Source organism: Podarcis gaigeae, assembly GCF_964106915.1.
Source record: "Podarcis gaigeae genome assembly, chromosome: 7".
Classification (NCBI taxonomy): domain Eukaryota; kingdom Metazoa; phylum Chordata; class Lepidosauria; order Squamata; family Lacertidae; genus Podarcis; species Podarcis gaigeae.
The window spans coordinates 77,433,924-77,452,263 of NC_139683.1; the positions used below are offsets into that span (position 1 = coordinate 77,433,924).

Consider the following 18,340-nt stretch of genomic DNA (forward strand, 5'->3'; position numbering starts at 1 on the left):
TGACCAGCCTAGGAGTATTCTATTAATGGGGCTTTCTATGTTACAAGTCTGAAAGCCATGCAAAATACAGGGGAGAAGATATGAATCATAGGAAGGCCAAGTTCAAACAGATGAAAACTGAAATGGATGAAAGGCTTTCCTCACCAAGCTCACATTCTCTATTAATGCAACAAAGTGCTGCAAATGACCATGTGGATATTTGTTACATCAAGCCCTCTCTCTTTTTGGGGGAAAATATCTTTGAACGAGATCTTTTCATATTTTAGTTTTGACTGCCGATTTAACTTCATCGGCATGTATTTAGTCACAAATGGTAACTGTACACCATCTTAGAAAACAAGTGGAAAATGTGTGTGATTAAAACACCCTGTTTTCAAGTACATTTATGAAGGTTTTCCAGCTCCCTTTAGGGAAGTGGCTTGTGTAATCCAGAAGACTGAGTAGAATTCATGGTTGGCAAATTTACTTATTGCTGTTCTGAGTTTAGGGTGGATAAAGATTCCATAAAGGTGTTTTTTTGTCACCGCGGTGGTATTTTTTTGGAGTATCTTGTATGCCTTTTGACTTAACCGTTGCACATTCTTCAGAAACAGAATACAATCACAGACCACCTAGTCCCCTACATAAGCGGAAAGCTTCCACTCGGCTTAGATTTTTCTCCCTATTAAGAAGACATTGTCTGATTCAGTGAAATAATAAAATTAAGCATGCAAGAGATCCAACTTAAGTGATTTTTGGAGGCAAATGAACCTGAGCATAAAACAATTTTCTTTTTATCCTCATGAGAACCATTTCCATGCTAGATTAGGTTGCTGTGTGTTTCCACAGTCTCATGAATACATTTAAAGCACTGGAATTGAGTCAATTCAAATAGCTACCCATGCCTTTGATTATAATCCATATTAGATCCCAACCATTAAAAATCAGAATCTCTCGTACACAGCTTTCTCATTTAAACAACTCCTTTTAACCCCGAGATAATGCTCCCGCTTTATATGTGGGCTGATATCAACGTTGGCTTTAGTTGTGAATGCGTGTTTGATAGAATGCTTTAATGCTGCTTCAATTTAACAAGATACACTTTAAAGGTTTTCATTAGGGAAATGGGGTGTTATGCAAAGTAGTTAAAATGGAAGTTAAAGCAAAGGAGTTTTCTTTTTAATGAAAAGTAAGAAGTCAAAGGAGGTGAACAGAAAGAATAGTCACCCTGAAAATAATTACCTTGTGTCGTAAGGAGCCCATATCTTCAGAAAATAAGCACTCTGTAGGGTGCTAGACCAGGTCTAACCACCAACATGACATAAGGCTTGTCCACACTTCCTTTTGTTCCACTACTCTTAGTGCTTAGCTTATTTTTCCTAAATTGCTATTTTGTTAATGCTGCTTATAGATTATAAATGCCATGTTGATTTGTTAAGTCATATAATATGACTTTTGCTGCGGTCGTGATGTTTAGCTTGTTTTCTGGTTGTGTTTCGTTAATAGTATTTCATAGATTGTAATTACCTTATTGATGATTTGTTAACCATTTTATGAGATTTATGCTGTATTTGAAATGTCCTATCGTGCTCTATTAAGCTGCCGTTACTGTTTGTACGCCGCTTTGAGATTTAGCGGGATAAAAAAAGGAATAGAAATACAGTGGTACCTCGGGTTAAGAACTTAATTAGTTCCAGAGGTCCGTTCTTAACCTGAAACTGTTCTTAACCTGAGGTACCACTTTAGCTAATGGGGCCTCCCGCTGCCGCACAATTTCTGTTCTCATCCTGAAGCAAAGTTCTTAACCCGAGGTACTATTTCTGGGTTAGCGGAGTCTGTAACCTGAAGTGTCTGTAACCCGAGGTACCACTGTATCACCAACCAATTGATGAAATGAGCAAACGGCGTTCAGCTTTTCTGCGGAATGCTGTTTATTCCAATTTAGAGCTAAAGAGTGGGTTTTCACTGGGAAAATAGCACTTCCTGGAGAAGAGTCAATAGGGCAACAATAGCTGGTTTATGTGGGGCGGCTTCTCCTTGCAGCCTTAATGTGTAGAAATGAGGTTTTCAGTGGGTGTTCACACCTGGAGCCCTGAGGCAGAGTACCTGTCAGAGTTGAAAGAAGGCAAGTATTATTCATTTACTCTTTGGATTTTCATTTTGCTTCTCAGATTGCTGGATGTCTGACATCAGGAAATAATTGCATGTTGAGGCTCACAATGCCACCACCCCCAAAAAATTCACATATCACACATCAATTTTTGTTTAAGGTTTTTGGCATAATTTTGGCCACAACTTTATTCAAATACAAAAAATGTGAGTGGTTGCTTAGGCATTGGTTATGACTATCTGTCTTTGCCCCAGGGACAGAACTGACTTCCGGATTCCAGCGGAAGCCAGCGGGGGAAACAAGTATTGGGTGAGAAAATGAAGCTGGGCATCAGTTCCTCACTTCTCACCCTCATGTTCCTGTGGGGTTTGCACGGCCCAAGTCTGATGCCAGGGACAAGGACGAAAAGAATGGCAAGCCCCTGGATTCCTTTAACGGAACTCCCTTTCCGCACCACTATTGGAGGGGTAGGCACTTACCCCTCCACCAACCAATTATAACCAATGCCTAATGGCCAACCTTACAAGTTGTGACGATTTGCTACGCAGTAGGCAAAAACCAAATGGCACCAGCCAATCAGCCAGATGGCAAAATTCCTACCAGGCCCCTGCTCCAAGGCAGACAACCCCATGACAGGCATAGCAAGGTCAAGCGATTAAGAAACACCCCCTATTAAAGGGAGGGAGGGTGGGTGATCCGATGCAAAACAGCCAAGAGGACGCCCAACATTGGGCGTCCTGTATTTAAAGACTCTGACCCCTCCTCCAAATTGGCAACAATCAAAACTCCCCAGTGACCCAATTTTAACCATTTGCTGCTTGGGTTTTATCCAAATCTGCCCAGCAACAACGGGGTGGCTTGTATCTCCCAACCGCAACACGTGCTCTCTGTTATGGAGAACACGCTTTCTGGGAGCTAACTTTTGAATGGTAGTCCTAGCCACAAGACACAAACCTGCTATATACAGAACATGCATGAAATGGGAGTCAGTCATTCATGGAGGGGGTCTTCAGTGAGATGATCAAGCCTGCCTTGGTTTCACTGCCACTCCCTCTGCCACTATACTTCTGGAAGCCAGCACCACTTCTGGAAGTGTGATGCCAGCTTCCGGAAGCACGGTGACTGGAAAGCCACAGCAGAAGGAGAAGGAAGAGTGGGTGATGTATGTGGGCAAGGTATGTAGGTGTGCTTTTGGGGTTCCATATTTTGGTCCCGCGCTCTGGTGTGAGCCAGAGCATGGGAAACAAAACAGGACATCTGGGATGGGTTTTTTAAATATATATTTCTAATAAATTTATTTATTTGCTTTTTCAGATTAAAATTTCAAAGTCACATATCCAACATACAACATAGAAACTAGATTCCAAAGAATCTCCTGGACTTCACTCCTCCCCTTTGTGGGTCCTATTGTCAGGGCCATCTTACCCATAGGCACTAGGGGTGTGAGGCACTCGGGCACTGGGCTCTCAGGGGCACCAGGCCAAGAGTCATGGGCCCGAGAGTTGAATCCGGGGAAGAGCCCACCTGTCGGTCGGAGCGCCATGATGGGCTCTTCTGCTGTGAGTGGCACTGTGTTGCGAATTTGGGGGCGACCGAGCCAGCGAGTCGCTGAGGTGGCAGGCCGGCTCCACCCTCCTGGGGGGGGGGGGCACCAGGTGGATCTTTGCACCCTGGCATTGAATATGCTTAAGACAGCTCTGCCTAATAATAATAATAATAATAATAATAATAATGAAATTTTATTTATATCCCACCCTCCCCAACCAAAGCCGGGCTCAGAGCGGCTAACAACAGTAAAAATAGCACAGTTTACATAAAATCACAGTCAGTTAATTGAGATACATTCTAAAATCAATTCAGAATCAAATTAATGGCAACCATTGGGCTAGAGTTCTATGAGGATTACAGAAGAGGTCAGACTGTGCCTTGGGCAAAGGCTTGGTGGAACAGCTCTGCCTTGCAGGCCCTGTGGAAAGATGTCAAGTCCCGCAGGGCCCTAGTCTCTTGTGACAGAGGGTTCCACCAGATCGGGGCCACGGCTGAAAAAGTCCTCGCTCTGGTTGAGGCCAGCCTAACCTCCCTGTGGCCCAGGATCTCCAAGATGTTTTTATTTGAAGACTGTAAGGTCCTCTGTGGGACATACCAAGAGAGGCGGTCCTGTAGGTACGAGGGTCCTAGGCCATACAGGACTTTAAACGTTAAAACCAGCACCTTAAACCTGATCCTCTACTCCACCAGGAGCCACTGCAGCTGGTATAGCACTGGCTGAATGTGATCCCACAGCAAGGACCCGTAAGGAGTCTCGCCACAGTGTTCTGCACTCACTGGAGTTTTCGGGTCAGTCTCAAGGGGAGCCCCATGTAGAGTGAGTTAATCATTTCCTCCTACATCTTTTATAGTAATCCATACCTTTTACCTCTCCGTTGTGTCCAAAATTCACCATTAAGCTACAAGTGTTACAATGGTTTTTAAGATAAATTATATATTTTCCCCAACAGCTGGGATTGGGATTAGAAACTGGGTCAGCTTCTGGAAATCTGGGATATCCCTCTTAAAACAGGACAGTTGAGCCGTATGTTGATTGTTTCTCTGTCCCTTCCCTGGCAAACAAAAAGTCCCTGGCTATGTGGTGTGCAAACTCCTGATAGTGCCACTGCAGCCATGGTTTTAGCTTTCCTGCCCTTGCCATCATATGGTGAAGGGGCATGAGCAGTTGGGTGTGCTTCAGCCAAACGTGGCCTGCGGAGGGTTGGCCAGTTTCTGATCTAGCTCTCCTCCTCCAAAAATAATTCCCTACCTCTTTTCTGGATCAAACTCAGACTGAAACTCTTGTTCAATCAATCAAGATCTTTATTAGGCATGGTAAACCACACATTATCATACAGGCACCGTATACAAACATTGGCGTAGCGTGGGGTGTGCAGGGGGGGCCCCCGGCCGCACTGGGCGCAACATCTGGGGGTTAGGGTTAGGGGGCGCAAATCCACGAGTTAGGGGGCGCAAATCCACGGGTTAGGGGGTGCAAATTACTTGCCTTGCCCCGGGTGCTGACAACCCATGCTACGCCACTGTATACAAATTGTGCAAAATACAAACTCAACATAACAAGGCTTGTCCCAGTCATAGAAACTGTTATTGTTCTCCTACTTTGCAGTCAGCTCTTCCCTGTTCTCTCTCTCCTTCTCAACTCTGTGCCCCCTGCTACCTTGGAATATGGTTCCATGAAAAATCTCTGATTCTCCCTGGATTAAAAAAAGCATCATTTGAATAAACCAAATATGCCTGTAGCTGCTCTTAGGAAGACAGTCTCTGAAGCAGGCTATCCAAATTATCACAGTCAGTGAAAGAGACATGTCACGCCTGAACTACATTCTGAAGCAAACCTCTTCCTCCCCGCCCACCCTAAACTTTTTAAAGAAAACTCCATTGGGATTGCGTTTGTGGAAAGCTAAGCAATAACTGAAACCCAATTTTGAAAGAAACCAACCACAAACACCTGTACGCATTAGAAGAGGCTTGCGCGTGCAGAGGATCCTTTATTTATAAAGCAATCAAGATTGTAAAGGGGAGGAGAATGTAGCTGACAGGACAGGCGAGAAAAGAAAAAGATCAGGGAGTCTCAGTGCATTTTGAGATTGTCAATTGCCAACGAGATGTTCGTTTTAATGCAGACAGGGAATTGTCACAGCTGCATTTTCCTGGCATGGTGGTTGGTTCCACTTCAGGCCTGACAGGCATGTAATTGAACCCAGAGAAGATTTGCTCGCCGCCGTTGAGAGAAACACACTTTAAAGGGCACTGTCATGTCCTCCCTTTCGTGTTCAGAAATATCCCCCACTGTTCGCTTTACGTAATGAATGTCTCTTATTTCGGTGCCCTGCCTTTCACGTCTATGAACAGTTTAATGGGGATCTTTCAGTCATTCGGAAGGTTTCTACAAACAAAAGCATGTCCAATATCCAAACGGCCTGAGGGGAAAACAACATTCTTTCCTGACATCAAGTTTTGCAGGCAGCTGAAACTCTAAACAAAAATAGACAGAGAGGAGACAGTGGTGAGGTCCATCAAGAGATATTAACTACAATAGCTAAGTGGAATTAAATCTCCACATCCAGCGGCAGTGGACCTCAGAGCACTAGGTGTGGACAACAAATGAGAGTTTTCATTCCTTGAGAGCTTGAGAAGATCCCTGCTGGATCATGCCACTGATAGCTTTATCCTCCCTGAATTTGCCTAATCCCCCTTTTTAAAACATAAAAAAATTATACTTTTTAAGTTTAAACATTTCATTAATTTTACTATCATTTTGACATTTCAAAACTTGACTTCCTTCCCCCTCTTTCTGCAGTTCCTTCAATTTATTTTTAATATCTTCTGCATATTAACCCAATTTGCTCATTTATTCATTTTCTTTAAATATATACTCTTATGAAACTGCTGGTTCTTCTCTGTTTACAATTTATCTGTAAATATTCACTAAACCATTTCCATTATTTTATAAAGATTCCATTCTTTTATAAAGTTTTGCCATTTCTGTGTACTCCATAAGTTTTTGTATCCATTCTTCCTTTGCTAGGATATCTTCTATTTCCCATTTTTGGGCAAGTAACATTCTTGCTGTAGTCACATATGTAGGAAGTGTCCTGTTGCACCAGAAGCGGTTTCGTCATGCTGGCCACATGACCTGGAAAGCTGTCTGTGGACAAATGCCGGCTCCCTCAGCCTGAAGCGAGATGAGCACCGCAACCCCATAGTCGCCTTTGGCTGGACTTAACCATTCAGGGGTTCTTTACCTTTACTTTTCTTTTTTTTACCTCAAGGACTCCTTCTTGTCATATGAAGCAAGCCAGACCCTGTGATCATCATCTGAGGTGCTTCCTCATGTGCCTCCTCTATGACAAGTCTGGAGGTGGAAATACAAGAATGAGCCTTTTCTGTAGTGGCTCTGAATCTGTGGAATGCTCTTCCCAAAGAGGCTTGCCTGGTGCCATCATTACGTGTCTTTAGGCACCAGCCAAAAACATTCCTCTTTAACCAGGTAATAATAATAATAATAATAATAATAATAATAATAATAATAATTTATTATTTACACCCCACCCCCCAGTCACTCTAGGAGGCTTCCAACAGAATATTAAAATACAATAGTTTATCAAACATTAAAAGCTTCCCTAAACAGAGCTGCCTTCAGAAGACTTCTAAAAGTCTAGTAGTTGTTTTTCTCTTTTTTCTCTTTGGGAGGGCGTTCCACAGGGCGGGTGCCACTACTGAGAAGGCCCTCTGCCTGGTTCCCTGTAACTTGGCTTCTTGCAGCAAGGGAACCGCCAGAAGGCCCTCAGCACTTGACCTCAGTGTCCGGGCAGAATGATGGGGGTGGAGACACTCCTTCAGGTATACTGGGCCAAGGCTGTTTAGGGCTTTAAAGGTCAGCACCAAAACTTTGAATTGTGCTTGGAAACGTACTGGGAGCCATTGTAGGTCTTTCAAGAACGGTGTTATGTGGTCTTGGTGGTTGCTCCCAGTCACCAATCTAGCTGCCGCATTCTGGATTAGTTGTAGTTTCCAGGTCACCTCCAAAGGTAGCCCCACATTGAGCGCATTGGAGGAGTCCAAGCGAGGGCCATTAAATAATCTATAACTTGTTAAATGTATGTGTAGTGGAGACTGCTATTGCGTGGCTATTCCCTCCCCCCCACAGGTGGAATAAATGAAGACAGCCGACACAGCAGAGTTTTGGTTAATGGGCGAATATGGCCACAACTTTATTGATTACAGGAAAGGCATTGGCCCCTAACCGACTATCCGGTCTAACCGGGAAGGGTTAAACACCAACAGGGGGAGCCACCCGAGATGCGTATCCCTAGGCGCTCCCCGAGGGGTTACCGCTCGGGGGGGCGCTTTAGGCCCTAGCCTCCGTAGGTTTCGGATGAGGCGTCGCCCCTCGGAGTCCTTTAATGAACTACCCTTCAAGCATTGGGGGAGGTGATGGCGTTCCTCCCCCCCAACCTCTTCTGCATGACAATACCCCCGGCCAATGCCTACCGCCAAAAACCGAATGAGTTGTGACGATTTGCTACGAGGTAGGCGAAAAAACCAAGTGGCTCCCTAAACCAGCCAATTAGCCAAATGGAAAAACTCCTACCAGGCCCCTTGCGACGACCAGCCGAAGCCCGTAGCAAGGTCAGGGGCAAACCTAAAGGGCGGGTGGGTGGGAACCGCGTCGTCTCTGAAGGGAAAAGGGGCGAGCCAAGGGCTGCCCCGACCTTAAGTGGCCTTACCAAGGTCCGCCCCTGCCGCCAGCCGATTGGCTGGCGCCACAGGGGATGCTAATTGAGGGGAATCCTTGCCTCCCACGAGGCTGACGCCAGCCTCGCGGGAGCGGGTGTGGGCGGGGTCGTGATCCCGCAACCCCCCCTCCTCCTGACGATCGGAAGGGGCATTGTGATTGTTTCATTATTGTGCTGTATTACGTGTGTTCTGTTTGTATTATTATGCTACGCAAATTACGTTCATAATGTGGGAGGAAAGGTGGTATATTAATCTAATAAATAAATAAAAATGGTGGCTGCATTCTGGTGGCTGCTGAATCTTGGTCTTGCTGGTTTGATTGAGCAATGCCATTTTAATGTTGTTGTGACACGCAGCCACAATGGAGGTTTGTGAAGATCTTATATTATATTTACCATAAAATTTCCAATGGAAACGTCCTAAGTTTGATGGCAGAATAGGTTGCCTCAGGGTCATCCTTTGCTGGACGATTTGAATCATGGACAGCCTGTAGGTGCATACTATAGATGGCCCTTCATGGTTCTATGTGAATAAATCAGCATTCCAGTATTGTATTAGGAATCTATCAAGATTACAGAGTTTTCCTAATGAGTAAAAAACAATGTGTGCTTTCTTGCTTATTATTATATCTGATGAAAACCTCTGGATAACTTGTGTGGGATCTTGCACTTTCACCAACATAAGCTATAAAGTGCTTAGGATATGGACATGTTTGTTTCATGCTTTGTAAGGTGCCTTGTGGGTGCTTTAAACACATAAACAAATAGCACGGCTTCCAATTTTCAAAAGGAATCGGCCACATTGTGTTGCATCTCAAAAAATTTGTTCCCCAGCCCAGAAGTGTTTTTTTGTTTTGTTTGTTTATAGCCCCAGGTATAAGAAAGAGAAATCACCTCCCTGGTTTCTGAAAAGGTTATGAAGCTTCTGATACTATTCTTTCTGGTGAAAATTACAGCAATGTCTTAAATCTGCCAGTGGTGTTAGGTACAAAGCATTGCATACTATATTCTCTTTATGGTCTGACCTACTTAATGGTAAGAGTTTTAAAAGATTTAAAACCAGTGCTATAGAGCACAGTCCTTTACAGTACATGTCTAGCTGAGTAGTAAAACATTAAGTTCATTGATACTTACTCTTGTGTAAGTGTGCATGGGATTATAGCTGTTCCGTTCTGAAAATCCTAAAATCCATTTTTTAATTTTCTCCACTTCTATATTTCAAAAAGTAGGCTCCCTTACCACCACATTAATTGAACAGAGGGAGGGGTCATGAGAATAAAACAGTGGCAATGGCTTAACATATGGAATATAAGGACCAAACTGGATTCCAAGTCGCTGCTGCTTCGAGCAATGCATTAGCTGAAATTTAGGTTTTCCCCTCCCTCAGATACACAAAATTCTGCATACCGTCGTTTGAGCTCTTCCATTCCATTTATATCCATATTCTCTAAAGGGGGAGGGGAAGCCAGAGTGAGAATTTACATTTCAAATATGGTTGAACAGAAACTGAATGAAGATGTCTTATTTTGCAGAGCGCACAGTAGCTAGGGGAATAAACTTGGCAGGCTGGCGATAGGGCGGGTGGGGTGGTTGCCTTATCCTGCTGTTTGAATGAAAATGCCTCCCACTTCTCCTACTCAGAGACATCCCACAAAGGTATCACCCACTTGTTGCCTGTCAGCAGAAAGACCCAGAGCCCAGCAATGTGTTAGATGCAGTTGGGGGTTCTTTTAATTCATATCTTGCCCTTCCTCAAATGAGCCCAAGGCATGAGGTAAGGCCATTTTCTGATCATGCCAATCCTGTGAGTTAGGTTAGGCCAGCTTTTCTCAACCTCCAAGTATTGATGGTCCACAATTCCCATCAGCTCCACACCATGGGGTGCAGATGATGGGAGATGCAGTCCAAGAGGCTGGATGGCCTTCTGTCATGGATGCCTTGGCTGAGATTCCTGCATTGCAGGAATTCTATGATCTCTGAAGGGCAATGCTCTGTAGATGGCTGGGTTAGGTTCAGAGAAAGTGACTTGCCCTTGGTCATTCTCGGAGTTTCATGGCTTAGATCATGGTCTCCCCTGCATTGCTTTCCATGCTGTTGGCCATCTTTGTTGCGTTTCCACGCTGAACTTCTTTCATTTTGTCTGTATCAGGCGTAGGGAACATGTGGACTTTAAGGTGATGTTAAACTGCATTTAGGGATGGGTGGATCAGTCTTTTCCTAGTCCATGTCAATTTTGCATGGACTTATTCGTAAGTCTGTCTCACTCTGTTTCTGCATTAATCTGTGACATTCCCCAATCTGTATTAAAATTTGTATTTATTCATTTTTTCCCCAAATATGTAGTATACCTAGGGACGTGGGTGGCACTGTGGGTTAAACCACAGAGCCTAGGACTTGCCAATCAGAAGGTCGGCAGTTCGAATCCCCACGACGGGGTGAGCTCCCGTTGTTCGGTCCCTGCTCCTGCCAACCTAGCAGTTCGAAAGCACGTCAAAGTGCAAGTAGATAAATAGGTACCGCTCCAGCGGGAAGGTAAACAGCATTTCTATGCGCTGCTTTGGTTCGCCAGAAGCGGCTTAGTCATGCTGGCCACATGACCCGGAAGCTGTACGCCGGCTCCCTTGGCCAGTAAAGCGAGATGAATGCCGCAACCCCAGAGTTGGTCACGACTGGACCTAATGGTCAGGGGTCCCTTTATCTTTACTTAGTATACCTAAACAATAATTTACCACGAAAGACCGCTCACCTCATTCTTGCTGGGTAGTGGCGGTAGCAAATTTTGAGACATTGAGAATTTGATGAATAATTATATTCTGATGTGTGTTGTAGTTCAGAATATGCAAGTTAGGTTGGCTTACTTAAAATGTGAACTAAATAAAATTCTCCTCCATCCTCATCTACAATTACAATCGGTCCAGCCCACTGGACATCCTGGCTGTGGGATTTATTTTTCCTTAAGTGCAGATGTTTGCATCAGCCTCTATTGATTTTCATTTTGTGAGAGTCAGACCCATTTTCTATCCTATCAAGGTCCAGTCGTATTTTGCCTGGTGTGCTCTGGTCCATGGGGTCATGAAGAATCAGACACGCCTAAACTACTAAACAACAACAACAACATCCTGAGAGGTTAGCTATCCCTCCTAATTTGGTATTATCTGCGGATTCGAACATTGTTTCTTCCATACCTTCATCTAGGTCATTGATAAAAATATTGAAGTGTATGCAGATCAGAAGGCAGCTGTCATGATCCCCCCTTGAAAGTACCTCCAGCTTTATGAGGAACCATTGATGAGCATTTTTAATAGTTTTCCATCTCCGTGAATCCAGCTGATGTGACAGTATTATCATTCAGCCCCCATTTAACCACTCTTGTAGCAAAACTTTGTTGAAGTAGGGCTTTTTTAAAAAATAAAATAAAATAGAATAAATGTTTAGAACTAAATTAACATGGCACTGGGGAGAATATCAGCTCCTTACTTTTTCTTAATAGTTTCAGTTCTTTTAACTTTTCTTTCAACTTTTCTTTGATATGGAAACGTTTCCCTTAGCACTTTCGTTGCATCCTAAATTGTCATAAAGTGTTATTAGAATAAAAGCAGTCAGTCTTGTTCATGGGCCTGTTATGATTTCTTTGTAAGTGGGGTCAATATTTCTTATTCTGAATTACAATGAAAGCCCCCTTCCACCCTCTTAACTTCCTACAAAACAAGTATAAGAAGTAATGAATAATTCTATCACTTCAAGGAGTTTTAGCATTTTTGAGAAAAAGAAAAGATGCCGCGGCTATAGCTATTCAAATTATTCAAGCATTTTCTCCTCTTTTACCACTAAAATAATCTCTCTTCTGTTTTCTTACATATGGGGGAATGAGGGTGGTTAATTCCCATCATCATGAAGTATGCTTGATGGAGACTCATAATACAAGCAAATGGAGGGGCAAATCTGTTTATTTCTGGCCTGGCCACGTTCACATCTCCAAACCAGTACAGCCATACCTTGGAAGTCGAATGGAATCCATTCAACTTCCAAAACATTCAGAAACCAAAGCGTAGCTTCCGATAGGCTGCAGGAGCTTTTGAAAGCCACAGAATTTGAAATTCACAGCAATTGAAAGCCACAGAAGCCTCATCAGACGTTCGGGTTCCAAAGAACGTTCACAAACTGGAACACTCACTTCCGGTTTTATGGTGTTTGGGAGCCAAAACGTCTGAGTACCAAGGTGTTCAGGATTCAAGGTATGACTGTAATTCCATCCCCTTTCTGCATGAATCAGTCTCTGTGTTTTTTTTTTAAAAATCAGTTCTCAAACATTTATTCAAAATACATGCTTAAATGGTCACCCCCCAAAAAATCTGTATTTAAGTGTGTGTGTGTGTGTGTGTGTGTGTGTGTGTTTAAAAACATTCAAACAGCTGAGCTCTGCATCACAATATTTTGAGAAGTGCAAAATCCAGCAAAACAGCTAAGTGGACAGTTTAGTCTGAGAAGTGTGAATTGACTAATTCCGTATAGGAATTCACAAAGCATCACATGAATAAACGTAAAGGGGCCATGGGGCATGCACCACCCTCCAGTCTCCTTGACCCCTTGACCGGTGTGGAGAGGTAAAATCTGAAGTGGGTTTCAAGTGTGCTTGAATGAATGCGCTCCATGAGCTAACCCAGGTTTCCTGGTCATGCAGGGCCATCTAAACATATTCAACTGAACATAGTTAGAAGCCCCTTTCACTCTCCAGGTGTGAAGGTTGCCTGTGAAATTGGGGATGATGGGTGCAGCTTGAACACATGAACCAGATGCCATCTTCAGGTGTTCACTTTAAATGCCCAAAGCAGGTTTGAATTCTTGAAGCATCTCTGCAGAGGTGAGGTCCCAGTGTACCGTTAGATTTTCTTTTTCCTTCACCTGCATCTGAATCTTTTTTGCTTTCTTTGTGCTGCAGAAGGTGGTGGAGGGAATAACAGAGGGAAATAGCAATTCAGTGTTTCATAAATTGTGGTCAGAACCTACCAAGAGACGGTGTGACCTATCTGCATATGGTGTCAAACTGTGATTAAGAGGGCTAAGGAAGGAGTGATTTCCAGATTACTGGGTTATTCTTGTTCAGAAAGATAATGCTACATTTGGGAAGTATTTGAGCGGAGTTATTCCACAGGTAACCTAAAGGAAGGGCTTGCTTTCTTTGCTTCTGATTGTGTAAACCTGTCAATTTATTCAAAGCAATCTGCATTTGGGTTATTTAATACCAAAGGGCTAGCGATCTGAACCAAGAAAAAGAAATAACTGTTAAAGTGTACTCCAACAGTTCTGGCTACAGTAATTGGGGTCTTCCAAGTAGAAAGTGAAGACTCAAAACTCATAATATGCAGAGAGAGAGAGAGAGAGAGAGAGAGAGAGAGAGAGAGAGAGAGAGAGAGACCTTTTACTTTGTCTTAACAACAAGAATTATTTAGATTAACAAACGTCTTTTGTAATCTGGTAGAAGTATAACACCATCTGTTTAATAGTAGCAGTTTATAATGATTTTCCCAAGTCACAGTATCTAATGCATATTTATGTATACCATTAAAAAAAACCCATTCCATTATCTGCATAATCAGATATATCCTGTTTAGTCTTAAATTCCATATCTATGTGATCTTTGTCCATCAAACATTTATAACTGTTGACAGGAGACCTCTAGTTACACATTATCCTGCACCTATACCTGGATCTCTCTCTCAGCATCCTCTGTGAAAAAGAGCTGCGTTGCCTCTGGCTAATTTGGGTTGTGATGGCCTGCTGATCTACAGTACCATCACCCTTGACCTCCATCCCCAGACACTCTCCACTTCACTTGTGTATTGGTCAATACTCAATCGGAGAGCCAGAGAAAATCTGAAACCAGCCCTTGCTCAATTGCAAACCGAGCTTGAATGAACCAAGGCAGTGTACACAGATATTAATTAATGCCTACATTGCTTCTGGCAGTGTCATGGGGCAGCTTGAAAAGTTTGTTAATGAGAACAGGAAACTGGAAGCATATGGCTTGTCTCCTCTCCTAGATCTTTTGAAGGAGCCATATGTAGGATAAGAAAGTTGACATTTTAGAGAGGCTGCTTGGAATATTTATAGCGAACTAGAGACACTGAATCCCAGACAGATCTCAGACAGCTGCTCACTTATTGATACAATAGTTTTAGCCATGAGTAATAAAAATTTCAGAAAACAGTCTGCTACAGAAGGGTTTGCAATTACTATTGAAATGTTCATTTTAGTTTATACACCACATGGACTTTCTTCATACAGACATTTCCCTACGAACACCCTGTCCCACAGTCAAATCCATCAGCTAAAATAAATATTCGGTTTCAAGCCAAATCTTGGTGCCTTATGTTTATTAAGTTTAATAATTTAAGAAATGTTTATTGTAAGAACATCTTGGAATTTTATTTTTGAAATGGTTACGGGGTGTTTCCATCACTTGCTTATGTAAAAAAATTCTTTTAAATCACAAACTTCTCAGAGCGGGCATGCATATCTGTGGTATGGCAAGGTAAAAGCGCATAAGGCATTTAAAAACCATATTGTCAGGAAAGCATGGTTTAATGTCTGGATTAGATATAAAGACTTTTTGGAGAGTAAAACCCCAAGGTGGCTTTCACCTATGGAAGCGAAAGCTCTGAAAAAACTCAATATGGAGGCAAAATGGCCAAAATACTGGGAAATTTTAGAACAGGAAGGTGACAAATTGAAATTGCAGAGTTATGAGACGCTTAAAGAGAAGGTGCGAGACTGGCTACACTATTTTCAAATAAGAGAGGTTTACAACCAGGATAAAAAAAGTGGGTTTCCAGGTGGAAAGATCAAAGTTAGAGACAGAACTGTTAGAACCCAATGCTAAGATACTATCAAGAATGTACAATTTGCTGTTGAAATGGAACACTGAGGAAGAAATGGTAAAATCTGCAATGATAAAATGGGCACAAGATATAGGATATAATATTATGTTTGCTGACTGGGAGAAGTTGTGGACCACCGGGATTAAATTTACGGCATGTAATGCCCTAAGAGAGAATATTATGAAAATGATGTACAGGTGGTACATGACCCCAGTCAAGCTTGCAAAAATATATCACTTGCCCGACAATAAATGTTGGAAATGTAAAGAAACTGAAGGTACATTCTTTCACCTTTGGTGGACGTGCCCAAGGATTAAGGCTTTCTGGGAGATGATCTATAATGAACTGAAGAAGGTACTTAAGTGCACTTTTCCTAAGAAACTAGAGGCCTTCCTCCTGGGCATAGTCAGCCAATTGGTGTCAAAGAAGGATAGAACTTTCTTTATGTACGCCACAGCAGCAGCAAGAATACTCATCGCAAAGCATTGGAAGACACAAGACCTACCCACACTGGAAGAATGGCAGATGCAAGTAATGGACTATATGGAAATGGCGGCAATGACTGGCAGAATCCGAGACCAGGGAGAAGAGTTGGTGGAAGAAGATTGGAGGAAATTTAAAATTTATCTACAGAAACATTGTAAAATTTTTGAATGTTAATGGCATTGAAATGAACTGAAGGGGTTCTAGCAACAAGGTAAAAAATAAGATTGGATTGATAAATAGATAAATTAAATGGGATATGAATTTGCTATGAATTTGCTATGATATGATATAATTTTTAAAAGGGATACAAAAAAGGGAGATGTGAGGAAGTCAGGAAAATAAGTGAATCAAAGATGAGGAATTAAAAAGAGGGTTTTTTGTGTTTTTTTATAATGTGCTTTTTTCTTCTTTTTTGGTGTTCTCTTTTTTCTTTTTCTTTTTTCTAAGTTAATTTTTTTTGTATTTTTTGTATTTTACAATTTCATATCTTTGTGTATGTGTTTTTTCCTTTTTCTGTTTGTTGTTATTCTTAAAACTTAATAAAATATCATTTAAAAAAAAAAAACTTATCAGAGCGGCTTGGAGAAATATAGGCAGAATATCAAGAACAAATCAGCTATACAAGTAAAATAGACCAAAAAGCAGAAGGGAAGAATAGTAATGAAATAGAACAGCATCCAAAATCAGGTGAATGCCTGGGTGAATAATAGGTCTAAGCCTCAGACTACACATTGACCTGTAATTATGCCACCACCAAGAAAAAGGGTTTTTCCTTGGCAACCACTTGCCCAATTGTGATTTTAGCTATTTCAAGCTGTTGCACATCCAAACACAGATGATAATATCCTAACTTCATAACAGCTTGGGACCATGTCACTTGAAATATCTCCACCTACCTGTAGATACCTACCTGAGCCATAAGATCTTTAGGGACGTGGTTCATATGCTATTGGCAAGAGAGATGTTGTAGGTGGCTTCAAAGCAGAGCATCTTCTCAGTTGTAGCACCCCAAATAAATCAACCTTTCAGGATGTTCTGGTTCCCACCCAAGAACAGCAACAGGTGCACTTTCTTATAAGTAAAGAAGCTAACCCATTAGCAGATTGACCATGCAAACTCAGTAACCAGAGAAGAACAGGGATTAGTTCAGAACCCTTTGGGCACCAGCAAGGGTCAGTTCTGGTGTGTGTGTGTGTGTGTGTGTGTGTGTGTGTGTGTGTATTGATGATATGCAATGTCCAGACTCTTTATACATATATTTTTAAAACCTTTACTTTCACAAACATATAACTTAGAAGAATATACTGTACTTACAGTCTCATGCTCTGGCTTCTCCCTATAAATGTTTAGGGATCACTTCAGACAGACCACACACTAACACACACTGTCCTCAGCAGTATTCTGGGATGTCTCTCTCAGGAGCTGTTCTCCTCTCTCTCTCTCTCTCTCTCTCTCTCTCTCTCTCTCTCTCTCTCACACACACACACACACACACACACACACAGAGAGAGAGAGAGAGAGAGAAGCAGGAAAAAAGAGAGTTAAAATGACAGTTACTTGAATAACTGTCACAATAGAATGGAATGCTTCTCTCATGTGACTCACAGTCAGCCAATCACATGAGAGCTATTACCATAGGAACTGCCCCCAGCAATTCAACATAAGCAAACATTTCCAATTCAGGGAATTAAACCATTATCCTTAACAAATTCAGCTCAGGATAGGTACTTGAAGAATTCTTCAGATAAGTTCGGGGACAAGGCCAGGGACCAGGATGTGAAACAGAGATATGAGACTGCACAGGAGCAGTCCAATAATTGACCCTGAGTACACGACACACTTTTAAACAGGAGGGAGAAATCCAGCTACTCGTGAGAATGTTTGTCCACCCAAGAGCTCCTGGCCTGAGGCCATGTGCTCCTTTCTTGGGGGCTGGGGCTGCTATTGCCTCTTGAGACAATGATTGGCTGTTCTCCTGCGCAACAGCTAAATCTGTTCTGTGGAGTTTCCATTTCCATTTAAGTTTATTGCTTTTGCTTATACACTGGGCCATAAAGGTAAAGGTACCCATTTATCTACTTGCAATTTGATGTGCTTTTGAACTGCTAGGTTGGCAGGAGCAGGGAGTGAGCAACAGGAGCTCACTCCGTCGCAGGGATTCGAACTGCCGAACTTCTGATCCGCAAGTCCTAGGCTCTGTGGTTTAATCCACAGCACCACCCACGTCCCTTTTATCCTGGGCCATAGGCTTACATTATTTAGGGAAACTAAAGAAGGACAGGGGGCACTTGTGTGCAGACCAGGGTTTGGACTGATCCCTTTTTCTTTTTCTTTTCTGTAGCTGGGAACAAGCTAAAGGAAACAGTGCAATGAGAGAAAAGTTCCCCAGGCATTCTTAATCATCTCAAATATGAACTTATTGGATCCATAATGAAAAAAATGTTTAAACTTCCTTAGTTACCTAGTTCCTTTATTAGTATATCACCACCATAACCTTCTTAGGGAAGAAACAAAGAAATTAAATTTCTAATCATATTTTTTTTTTTAGAAGACTAGTTCTCTGTATGTGCAAGAATGACAAATCATCCAAGAATGCAGCA

The 18,340-nt window shown here is 42.3% G+C and overlaps 1 long non-coding RNA gene across 1 annotated transcript; it reads right to left on the bottom strand.

Moving 5' to 3' along the window:
• Positions 1 to 1,940: 1,940 nt before the first annotated feature.
• Positions 1,941 to 17,239, bottom strand: LOC310849035. The gene is made up of 3 exons (XR_014566753.1): positions 17,055 to 17,239; positions 16,651 to 16,811; positions 1,941 to 2,085 (listed from the first exon to the last, which is right to left on the bottom strand). It is a non-coding gene; the product is annotated as an uncharacterized lncRNA (long non-coding RNA).
• Between the last annotated feature and the right edge of the window lie 1,101 nt (positions 17,240 to 18,340).